Genomic DNA, 9,988 nt, shown 5'->3' on the forward strand with positions numbered 1-9,988 from the left:
TAATGGGCTCAAACTCAGCAAAGACTGAGACGGCACAGACTCAGTCAGGGTTGCCCATGTACTAAAGTTCTTTCAATTTTGGCGAATCTAAGCAGTCACATTTTTTAAAGGTTTTGTGATTGTTTTTTTTTTTTTGTTTGTTTGTTTTTATGGAGAGAAAAGCAGCAATAAAGACATGTCTCGAGTTTTATTCTTCTAGCAGTTAGCTCTGTGGATGGAAGTCAATGATTCATTAAAGTATATCAGAAAAATGCTCAAGTATGCTCTCTGAAATGCTAATTATATCCTGTTGTTGTTACGTGCCGTCGAGTTGCTTGCGACTCATAGTGACCCTATGTACAACAGCCCTAAACTCTGCTCTATCCTGTACCAATCGCACTGTCGCTGACACTCCCATCCCGATTACCCCAGTCACAGAATCAATCCACCTCATAGAGGGCCTTCCCCTCCTGCGCTGTCCCTCCACCCTCCCAATCATGATGTCCTTCTCCAAGGACCAGTCTCTCCTCAGAACATTATCCTAGAAGACAATAAATCGTATTCTTTCACATACTGGTACCTCAGTTCAGGTTTAGGACAAGTTTTCTTTATAAATTGTACTCATCATTCTTTATAAATTGTACTTTATAAATAGTCCTCATCCCTTTAAAACTAACGTCATTGCTGTGGGAAGAAACATGGAGACTGCGGCAAGCAGCTCAGACTATTACTAGTATTCAAGCAAGCCTATGGCCATCCCCAGCTTCAAATGTGTCAGGGCTTATCCTGGCTTCTCCTGAAGTCCAGAGAGGGAGCAGATAAGTGACTGCCATGCCTGATTAGGATTCACTTTGTTAAACTGTAAACAGTCATTTCAGTGCTAATCAGCAGAGGCTGTCTTTCTAGTTTTAATTCAAGCAGCAGCTTGTCTCCATCTACTAGTTCCTCACCTGTCTCGGGTGCAGAGTCCAACTTCATCTAGAGTAGACTGTTGTTGTTGTGTTCCTTGGAGTCAATAAGTGACTCATAGCTGACCCACCTGTTTTCAGAGGCAGTAAATTGCACAGGAGGAGATTGCCCATCTCTCTCCTGCAGAGCAGCTGGTGGATTTGAACCACGTTCCTTTGAGTTGGCAGTGCAACTCCTTACCACTAAGCCAACAGAGGCCCCTAGAACACACTGATGTCCATTTAGCATACCAGGTTTGCCTCAGTCACTGAGGTCTGAATTTTATTGCCTTCTCTCTCTCCCCCTTGGCGCCTCAATACAAATTAAGAAGAACACAGAGGAAAATGGCATCAGATCATATCAACAGACATAATTAGGCTTAAGTGACTGTAGACTCACAGTTTTAAAAGCCTGTCCTAAAACAATTCTAACCTTTGTTGCTAAATAATTCTTTCATTTGCCTCAAAAGTTGATGACTGTAATAAATTACGCTTGTTGAAACTGAAGAAGACCTGAAGCACTTGCTGCAAAAGGTCAAGGACTATAGTGTTCAATACAATTGAAACTCAACATCAAGAAGACAAAGATTCTCACCATTAGGCCAATTGGCAGCACCATGTTAGATAGAGAAGAGATTGAGCTTACCAGCAATTACAGCTTGCTCCGATCCACAATCAACACTCTTAATACCAGCAGTCAGGAAATCAAAAGACAAATTGCATTGGGAAAATCTGCTGTCAAAGACCTCTCCAGAGTACTGAGAAGCAACAGTGTCAATCTAGAGACTAAGGTGCACCTGATTCAGGCCATGATCTTTACAATTACTTGCTATGTATCAAGGATATGTACGATGATTAAGGATGACAGAATAAGAATAGATGCCTTCAGGAAGTAGCTAAGAGAATATGCCATCCCCTTTTCCTTGTGAATCAGGGTGAAGTCTCTCTCAGGGAGGGGTGATAGGGAATGGCAAAGGATACACTGACAAAGGAGATTAATCAGAACTGGCTTTGACAAGCACTGTGGCAATGGGACAATTAAAACAGACTTTCGTGGGGGGAAGAAGAACTGGGGGTTAGAGAAAATAGTGCAACAATGAATAAATGGAAACACAAAATATCTGTAAATGTTCATTAATAAAATTTAATAAAAAATTTAAAAAAAGAAAAAAAGAATAGATGCCTCCGAGTTGTGGTGCTGGAAAAGAGTCTTGAACATACCATGGACTTCCAAGAAAACAAACTGGTCTGCGTTGGAGAGGGTGAAATCAAGTCTCTCCTCGGAGACTAGGATTTTGAAGCTCCATCTCACTTTGGGCATGTGGCCAGGAGAGATCAGTCCTTGGAGAAGGATATCACGCTCAGAAAGATGGATGGACAACACAGGAGAGGGAGGCCCTGGATGATATGTGTTGATACGGTGACCGGGTCAGTGGATGTTGGTGTGCCAGAATTAGTGAGACTGGTTCAAGACAGGGAAGGGTTCAGAGCTACTGTGCATAGGGTCACTATGCATCGCAGGCGACTCATTCAATAACATTCTATGACAGCTTTGGAAGCAGGAGTGGCATCCACTTCTTAAACAACTTGCTTCTGGAAACTCTATGAACTTTGATAAATGTCCATAGTTGTAGAGGGGCTTCAGGCCTTCTGTTCATAGGGTCGCTATGAGTCATTCTCAACTCAAAGGCAATCAACAACAACATTACACTCTGGGGAAAAGGTGGGGAAATCTATTTGTCCTTCACTTCTAAAGGAAGAAACTTCTGACATATGGAATTAGGGTTTGCCTTCTGTGCTTTGTGGGAAAGAATAGAGTTCTTTCCGTTCTGCTAATTTTACAGTGGCAGGTCCCTCTGTGCAGACTGTTCACCGCAGGTGGGGCCAGTGGCCTGGCAGGTGTCATTAGAGAGTGCATCCGGTAGCTAACCGTTCAAAGTGCCTGGCAGAAGCAGACTCACTGGTGCAGACATGAGCTTGTCTGACATGTTTGTGAGTCTGAGATGAGGAGCTTAAGGGTGTGTTTGTTTTGGTTTTTTTTTTTTTAAAACTTTAGTGCCAGCAACTGGGACAAACCTGTGAAGTTGAATTAATATCAGTATGTTCTGGAGCAGGCCTCCTGCAAACACCAAACTTATGCCATCTTTTCCACCCTTGACACTGAATATTTGAGGCTGCAAAAGTCTTTGTGATGGGAGGTTGCCCTGTGTACTGTATGTTTAACAGCATCCTTCTCCTACACGGACTCCACGCCAATAGAAATCTGATCCTCATTGTTCATTAGTCTGTGTTTGTGAATATGCCTACTCACTTCTGACAGATCCAAAGACTCCAGATATTACCAACATTCCCTTGGGGAAAGCAAAAGCCCTCTGCTTGGGCACCCCTGCTCACCAAGAAGAGAATTCGATTTATTTAAGCTGCAAATGTCTTCCCCCACCCCCACCCGCGCCCTAGACAAAAGAACCCCTGTTAATGTAAAGGTTAAAGTGCTCAACTGAAAACTGAAAGGTAAAAAAACTGAAATCACTATTTCTTTGCAACAGCAAGTTGTGGCAGGTGCTGTTATAAAGAATCACACATTGGAGACCCCACGAGACCATTCTGTTCTGCCACATGGTGACCATGGCTTAGTAGTAGCAGCGAGCTGGGCTTGGTTTTCATTCTAGACAATCCTCTTTGAGGGTTACCAGTGGCAGAGATGGGATGTCTAAGAAGAAGAGGAAAATAGTTTAAGAAAGTCTCATTGGCTTAGTTTTGGTTTTTAATCATTCTCCAACCCCTATCGCACAGCCAAATATTGAGTGCCTCATTGTCTCAATGCCTCATTGTCTCAATGAATTTTATTTATGGACCAAACTTTTCATGTTGATTGTGGAAGAATCTGTGGGAGACATGATCACCTCCACAACCCGTCTTTAAGATCCTTCCCAGAGACTGGGCGGCCGCCTGGGAAACTCTCCCATGTCTGCACACCTGACTTTCTCCAGCATTGTTCTTTTGTTTCTAGAAAAGAAAACACATCTTTTCCTACAACTTCTAGGGCACCTGCAAAGCACTCTCCTATTGTAATTGTTCTCCCTCCCCACTCGTCTTTTTTCTTTCTTTCATCCCTTTATTTCAAAATTAAGTTTCTCCCTAAGTCTCCATCCATTCATTTACTTCTTCTCACTTTGCAGAAACAAAAATGAGTAGGGTTTTTCTCCCCCACCTAAAAGACAATAGTAGAATGATTCAACAACGAATAAGGATTCATTTTCTAAAATACAATGTGCGGGAATAATTGTTTGAAATGCAATGTATAGACATTTTGTATGCACACCAATGCAAAGTAAAAATGAAAAAATGGGAATATAGACATCAGTTGGGTGGAGAGCAGGCATAGTAAGCAAGCCTGGTTTTAAATGCCTTCACCAAAGCCTGAGCGCCACTAAGGGCGTGGAGGTTTCCACCCTGCTGATTAAGAGTTGAGACAGCTGGGAATATGACGCCCCTGACTAAGCACAGGGTTGCCTAGTTAAAGGAAAAGGACAAGATCAACTACAAGCATCGAGAAAGGAGGAAGAACTCACTGACTGTCAACAAGTGGGCGCTGGCTCACAGCTGACCTCCAGTGGGTTTCAGTGGCTGTAAACCACACGGGAGAAGACCGACCATCTCTCTCCTGGGAGCACCTGATGTCCTCAAACTGCCGGCTTTTCACTCATTAGTGACCCAACACAAAATGCAATATGCTTCCTTTTCCTGATATGAGCTAGGTAGTGAAGCGATAAAAACAAAACCCCAAACCAATGAATGACATTGAAACACGAGGCTTCTCAGAGGTAACAAGACAGGCAGGCCAGTGCTGTTTACTGTGTGAAGAGAGACAGACGCAGTAAAATGGGATTGATGGCAGCAAATGCTGCTGAAAGGTTGGAGAGGGATTTCTAAATGACCGCTGGACTTTGGGAACAGAAAGGTCATTTGTCACCAGCAACCTTCAAGGAGACGGGTTGAGTAGCATGGCCTGAGTAAAAGAGAGATGCTAAGGGATGAGAGAGGTCACACATGGTATTAAGAGGAGCTATTTTGGGTTTCAGCTTAATCAGTAGGCAGTGATCAGAAGTCCAAGCTATTCTAGTTCCTATTTCTTGGCAACAGATGCCACGGATGCCTGTATTTTACTGCAATATTGTTTTCTGACTTAACAGACACTATCTTTCACAATTGTTAAAATGTAATTAAATGCATTTTACCATAATATCTGTTCTGTTGGAGTTGGACAGGCTACAGAACATCCTAGAAGTCTCACTCCTGTCCAGTTGGTGAGACGGCTGAGCTCCCCAGTGCTTATAGCCCACATGTCACAGGATACCACACGCCAAGAGCTCAAGATGCAACAATGTGGCAAGTGGGGAGGGGCTTTTATGAGAAACAGAAATAACAGTAAAAGTTTAGAGCAGTCAAGTCACCGTTTTCCAATCTCCTAGTAAGAAGATTCCCACTTTCATATCCCACAATATGAGTCTGAAGGGTTGGGAAAAATATTTCCACTGTAACCATAACCTAAAATGGTCATTTGTGGATTAGAGTATAGACAGGCATCACCCTGGCTCATATAGACTCAACTTACACAACACTAAATTACACAAATTCACGAGCATAATCCCAACAGATCCCATCTGTGGTTCACAGCATTGCGAGGCATCAAAGTTGACTGGACATCACCTAACAACTTCTTATATCATGTGCTAACCACCATCACGGGTCCTTAAAAGGGAGACTTTTAAGAGAGAAAATGAGAACTGAAGGTCAAAATGACCTTTCATCTGCGTGTGTCCGTTTATGTGTCTCTGTATACAATCAAACGTCAGGATTCATAGAATCTGTATTTGTAACAGTGTCTACTCATTTAAATTTATAACCAAAACTCCTTACTGATGTTTTCACGTGCAGAGTGCTTCAAATGCCTTATCCTCCCACACCACTCTCGCCCCCACACACCAGAGTTTGGACAGGTGATTTCTCGCTTTGGTTTTTTATTGTAAACACGTGTGCACTTGGCAAACTGCTCAGTTCTGTGTTTTCCACATTTCCATGCTTTCTGTCGGTGATTCTATCGAAAGAGTCCCCTAAGGACGGTGCCACAGTACTGAGTCCTAAATCCAAAGAGGCGGTGAGGTATATTATGGAGCAAAAAAGCTTTGTTCTGGGAAGAGCTATCACAGAGTTGACAAGGGGCTTAGTGTCAGTGAATGAGCCATGGAGTGCGTTCAGGTGAGAAGGAAGTTGACCAGCACGTGAGACGAGGCTAGCTCTAAAGAACCTTCCACAGCCCAGTGCTGAGCTGGAGGATCGGGAGTTGTTGCTGTGTGCACCGTTCGGAGGTGACTTACAGCTGACCCTTCAGCAGGTATTCGGAGGCAGTAAATCACACGGGAGTTTGGCGGGTCACCTTTCTCCCCCAGAGCAGCTGGGGGGATTCAAAAGGCACCTGCTTACATACGCACACTCACATTCCAGCTTGTGCACACCTGCTGACACACACCTCGCTGACCATTTCTCAAAGCCTAAGCAAATTTAGGACAGAGAGGCTTAATGCTTAAAGAGTATTTTCTTAATATCTAATGGGTACTGTCTGAACATCTGAACACGGAATTAGGTTGCTCTTCAGATCACAAAACTCCTTTCCTGGTGTTGACAAACAAGATATAGCGAAATTTCATTTTCACGCATGAGCATAAGGACTTACCTCGGCGGTGACTTAAAATGGTGATTCAAAGATGGAAGTGGGACACCAACTGGAGGCCAGAGTGGCCTCTGCATTTCAAGATCTCATAATGCATCCTGTGACCACCTCCCAGACTCCCTTGCACCAGAGTCCATTCGGAAATTTAGTTGTACGTGCACAAGAGGAAGGAAAGTTGCAAACCCCACACGCCCTTTTACTCTTGAAAAACATCTCCCCTTAAGTAACAGCCATGTAAAGCTCTGCTCATTTGTTGCTCAGAGAGCACTCTCCCAGGCCCTGAATGTTGTCCTGTAGACCTTTCTCATGCTTTCATAATCTCTCTCTCTCATTTCACAGAATTGTCTGACTTTCTGGTCATTATTTAAACCTGACATCTGGCAACACTGCGTGATAAAACTATAGAAAACATAGAAAAGTGGCTCAATTTGTGCATTCACGAGACAAAGCATTTTTTCGAAATGGCCTAGTCAATAATATTATTGTAAGACAGCCAAAGAGATTTAAAGTCATATTATCGAGGGGGCAGGAAAGTGTTATAACCTTTTCAATTAGTGTTTTACTATAAACATTCAGCACATTTTATAATCTGAAATATATATTCAATAAGGTTTTTTCCCCAGCATAAGCATACCCATAAAAAAACCCCTACGTATTGGTAGATTGACAAAACATGGAACTAAAGGTTTATCAAGTTCCAAGTCATGTTCTCTGGGAAAACATACCACCGTAGCTGCAAAAATCTGAGAAAGTAACGTCAGCACACCACACAGAAAGGGGGGGAGGGGAATCCTTATCAAAATCACATTGAAATCAAGATAAACAGAGTGACGCACTTCTTCCCGACACACTGAACACATTTTGTATGTACACAGGATTACTCACTCCAGTGGGGAGGCCACACTGCAAACCCAAAGGTGGCATCTCTCTGGAAGTTCAATCACACCAACAGGATGGGCAAACTCCCTAGAAGGTCAGATATGAGCTGGTTCAAAGAGCGAGACCGAGATAGAGAAGGTCTTTCCAAGAGGAGACTCTGGTGGCCAACGGTTCCATAGGGATTTTTGCTACTAACCTGAAGGCCGCTTTGTCTGTCTGGAATTCCATCTCCACCAGCTGCTCAATAGGAGGGAAGCGGGCCATCTCCTCCTCCGTGTGATTTGTAGCCTCTGAAAACCCACGGGAGGGTGGGCGAGGAGTCGGTTCTGATTGGAAGGCAGGGAGTGAGGCTTTCTATTGGCTGAATTTAGGGGCTCTCCCTCAACTTTTTTTTTTTTTTTTGACACAAGGTCATAAATTGGTCTCATTTGAGAAACATGTTGTTTGCAAATACGGGAAAGCAGATTAAACAAATGGTGAACAGTTTCAGGAAGGTTTGTTGTTCATTTCACAGGACCATGAAAGGCAAGAGAGTTAATTTTCTTTAATCCACGAATTGTCAGCTAAAGGGATGAGCGAGTTAAACAGGCCTTGATTTTAATGTTACTTTGTCCTAAAGTTCGCCTTCTACTTTCTCAAATGCTGAAGTTATGTATCTAACTCACCTCTACATGCTCCCACAGACCCCGTAGGCAGCCGTCTTAAAAGAACTGCTGTGTGTACGCGAAATTCCTAATCCCTCTCTCCACACTGATTCAATCTGTATGCTGAATAAATGATTCGAGAACCTGGGCTCTCTAAAGAAGAATGTGGCAGCAGGATTCGAGGTAGACCCATCAACAATGTGTATTACGCAGATAACAGAGCTGTGTTTGCTGAGAATGAGAAACGACTAAGTATAAAATAAATAAAATAAAATAATTAATTAATTAAATAAATAAATGACTAATACGTGTTAAATGCTAAACTCAAGATACAGACAGACACAACTCTAGTTGTATGCACTCAATGTGCAACAGCCAAGAAAGCAAACATATTTGAAGCAGACGTGTCCTTTTGGCCTAGGGGAACAGTTTTGAGGAAAGCCTGGCTTTCAGGTTTAAATCCTTTAAACGTGCACGTTGCCATCATTTGCAATCTAGTCCCTTCCTTCTAGCACCGTGACAATATGACTATCAAGAACTGCCTCTCCAAGTAGTAAAAAGGAAAACTGTCTTAACGAGGTTACTGCTAGGGTTGTTCAGAATCACAGGCCACCTTATTTCCTTGTTTTCCTCTTAATGGGATGTGCTGAATTATAGGATTTTCCCCGTGGGACAGTTCAGAGCAGAATGCAGGCATTACAGGACCCAAGTGGTTGTGTTGCCATCATACAACCTAAAGCAGCAGCCTCGGTCCCTCCAGCTGTCCCCTCCTCTCATCCTTTAACTTTGCTATCTCAGGTAGAGGAGATACTCATGAGAGTAGCTCCTAAATGAGAGATCAGCTGTCTGGAAAGGCAGGCTCTCTGAAAAGAAAGAAAAAACAAAACAAAACATAAAACTAAAACAAAACCCTTTCATTGTTATTCAACCTCAATTGAATGGATTGAGAAATTGTGGTACATTCACACAGTTAAATACTATGCAGCTCGCAGGAATGATGATTTCGTAAATAACTAGCAAAGTTGGGAGGGACTGGAGAGCCTTTCGCTGAATTAACTCAGTCAGTCTCATAAGAACAAATACTGTTTAAAACCATTATTGTAGAAAAAGTATGAGGATCCAAGGGGGGGAGTGGGGAAGCAGAGGGGTGAGGATCGGTCGGGGATGGACTGTTAATCATAGGGTCACAGAATTTGATGGGTAGATGGAGCATGAAGGAAATGGGAAAGGTTCAGTGTGAATCACATAAAAGTTTGTAAATAAATCAGTATAAAATAAAAAGAAAAGGTGTGCTCTGCAAGCAACACCATGCTCACCTGGGAGCAACCATTTATAAAGCCAAGCACACGTGTTGCTGAATTTGCCCACTTGCTACATCTTTCTCACCTGTGTCTATGCTACTCACCTGTGCGTGCTCCCGCAGATCCCAGTGGCAGCCTTCCCTCAAGAACAGCCGTGCAGGTGCTCAATCCGTAATCCCTCCCTCCACACCCAGTCAGTCTGTAGGCTGAGCAAGTTGTTCAAGAAGAAGTTATTCTTCTCTGAGGAAGAATGCGGAGTCAGGATTGGAGGGAGACTCACCAACATACTGTGTTCTGCAGATGACACAACTTTATTTGCTGCAAGTGAGAAGGACATGAAGCACTTGCTGCAGAAGAACAAAGAATGCAGCCTTCAGTATGGGTTGCATCTCACTGTCAAGATGACAAAAATTCTCTCTACTGTGTTGTAGAATGGGTCTGACATTAGGGTGGGGGTATGACAGAAAAAACTGGATAAATTATGTATATTGTGTTGAAACAAATGAG

This window comes from Elephantulus edwardii, unplaced genomic scaffold (assembly GCF_000299155.1).
Source record: "Elephantulus edwardii isolate Elephantulus edwardi_28Jun2011 unplaced genomic scaffold, EleEdw1.0 scaffold00091, whole genome shotgun sequence".
NCBI lineage: Eukaryota > Metazoa > Chordata > Mammalia > Macroscelidea > Macroscelididae > Elephantulus > Elephantulus edwardii.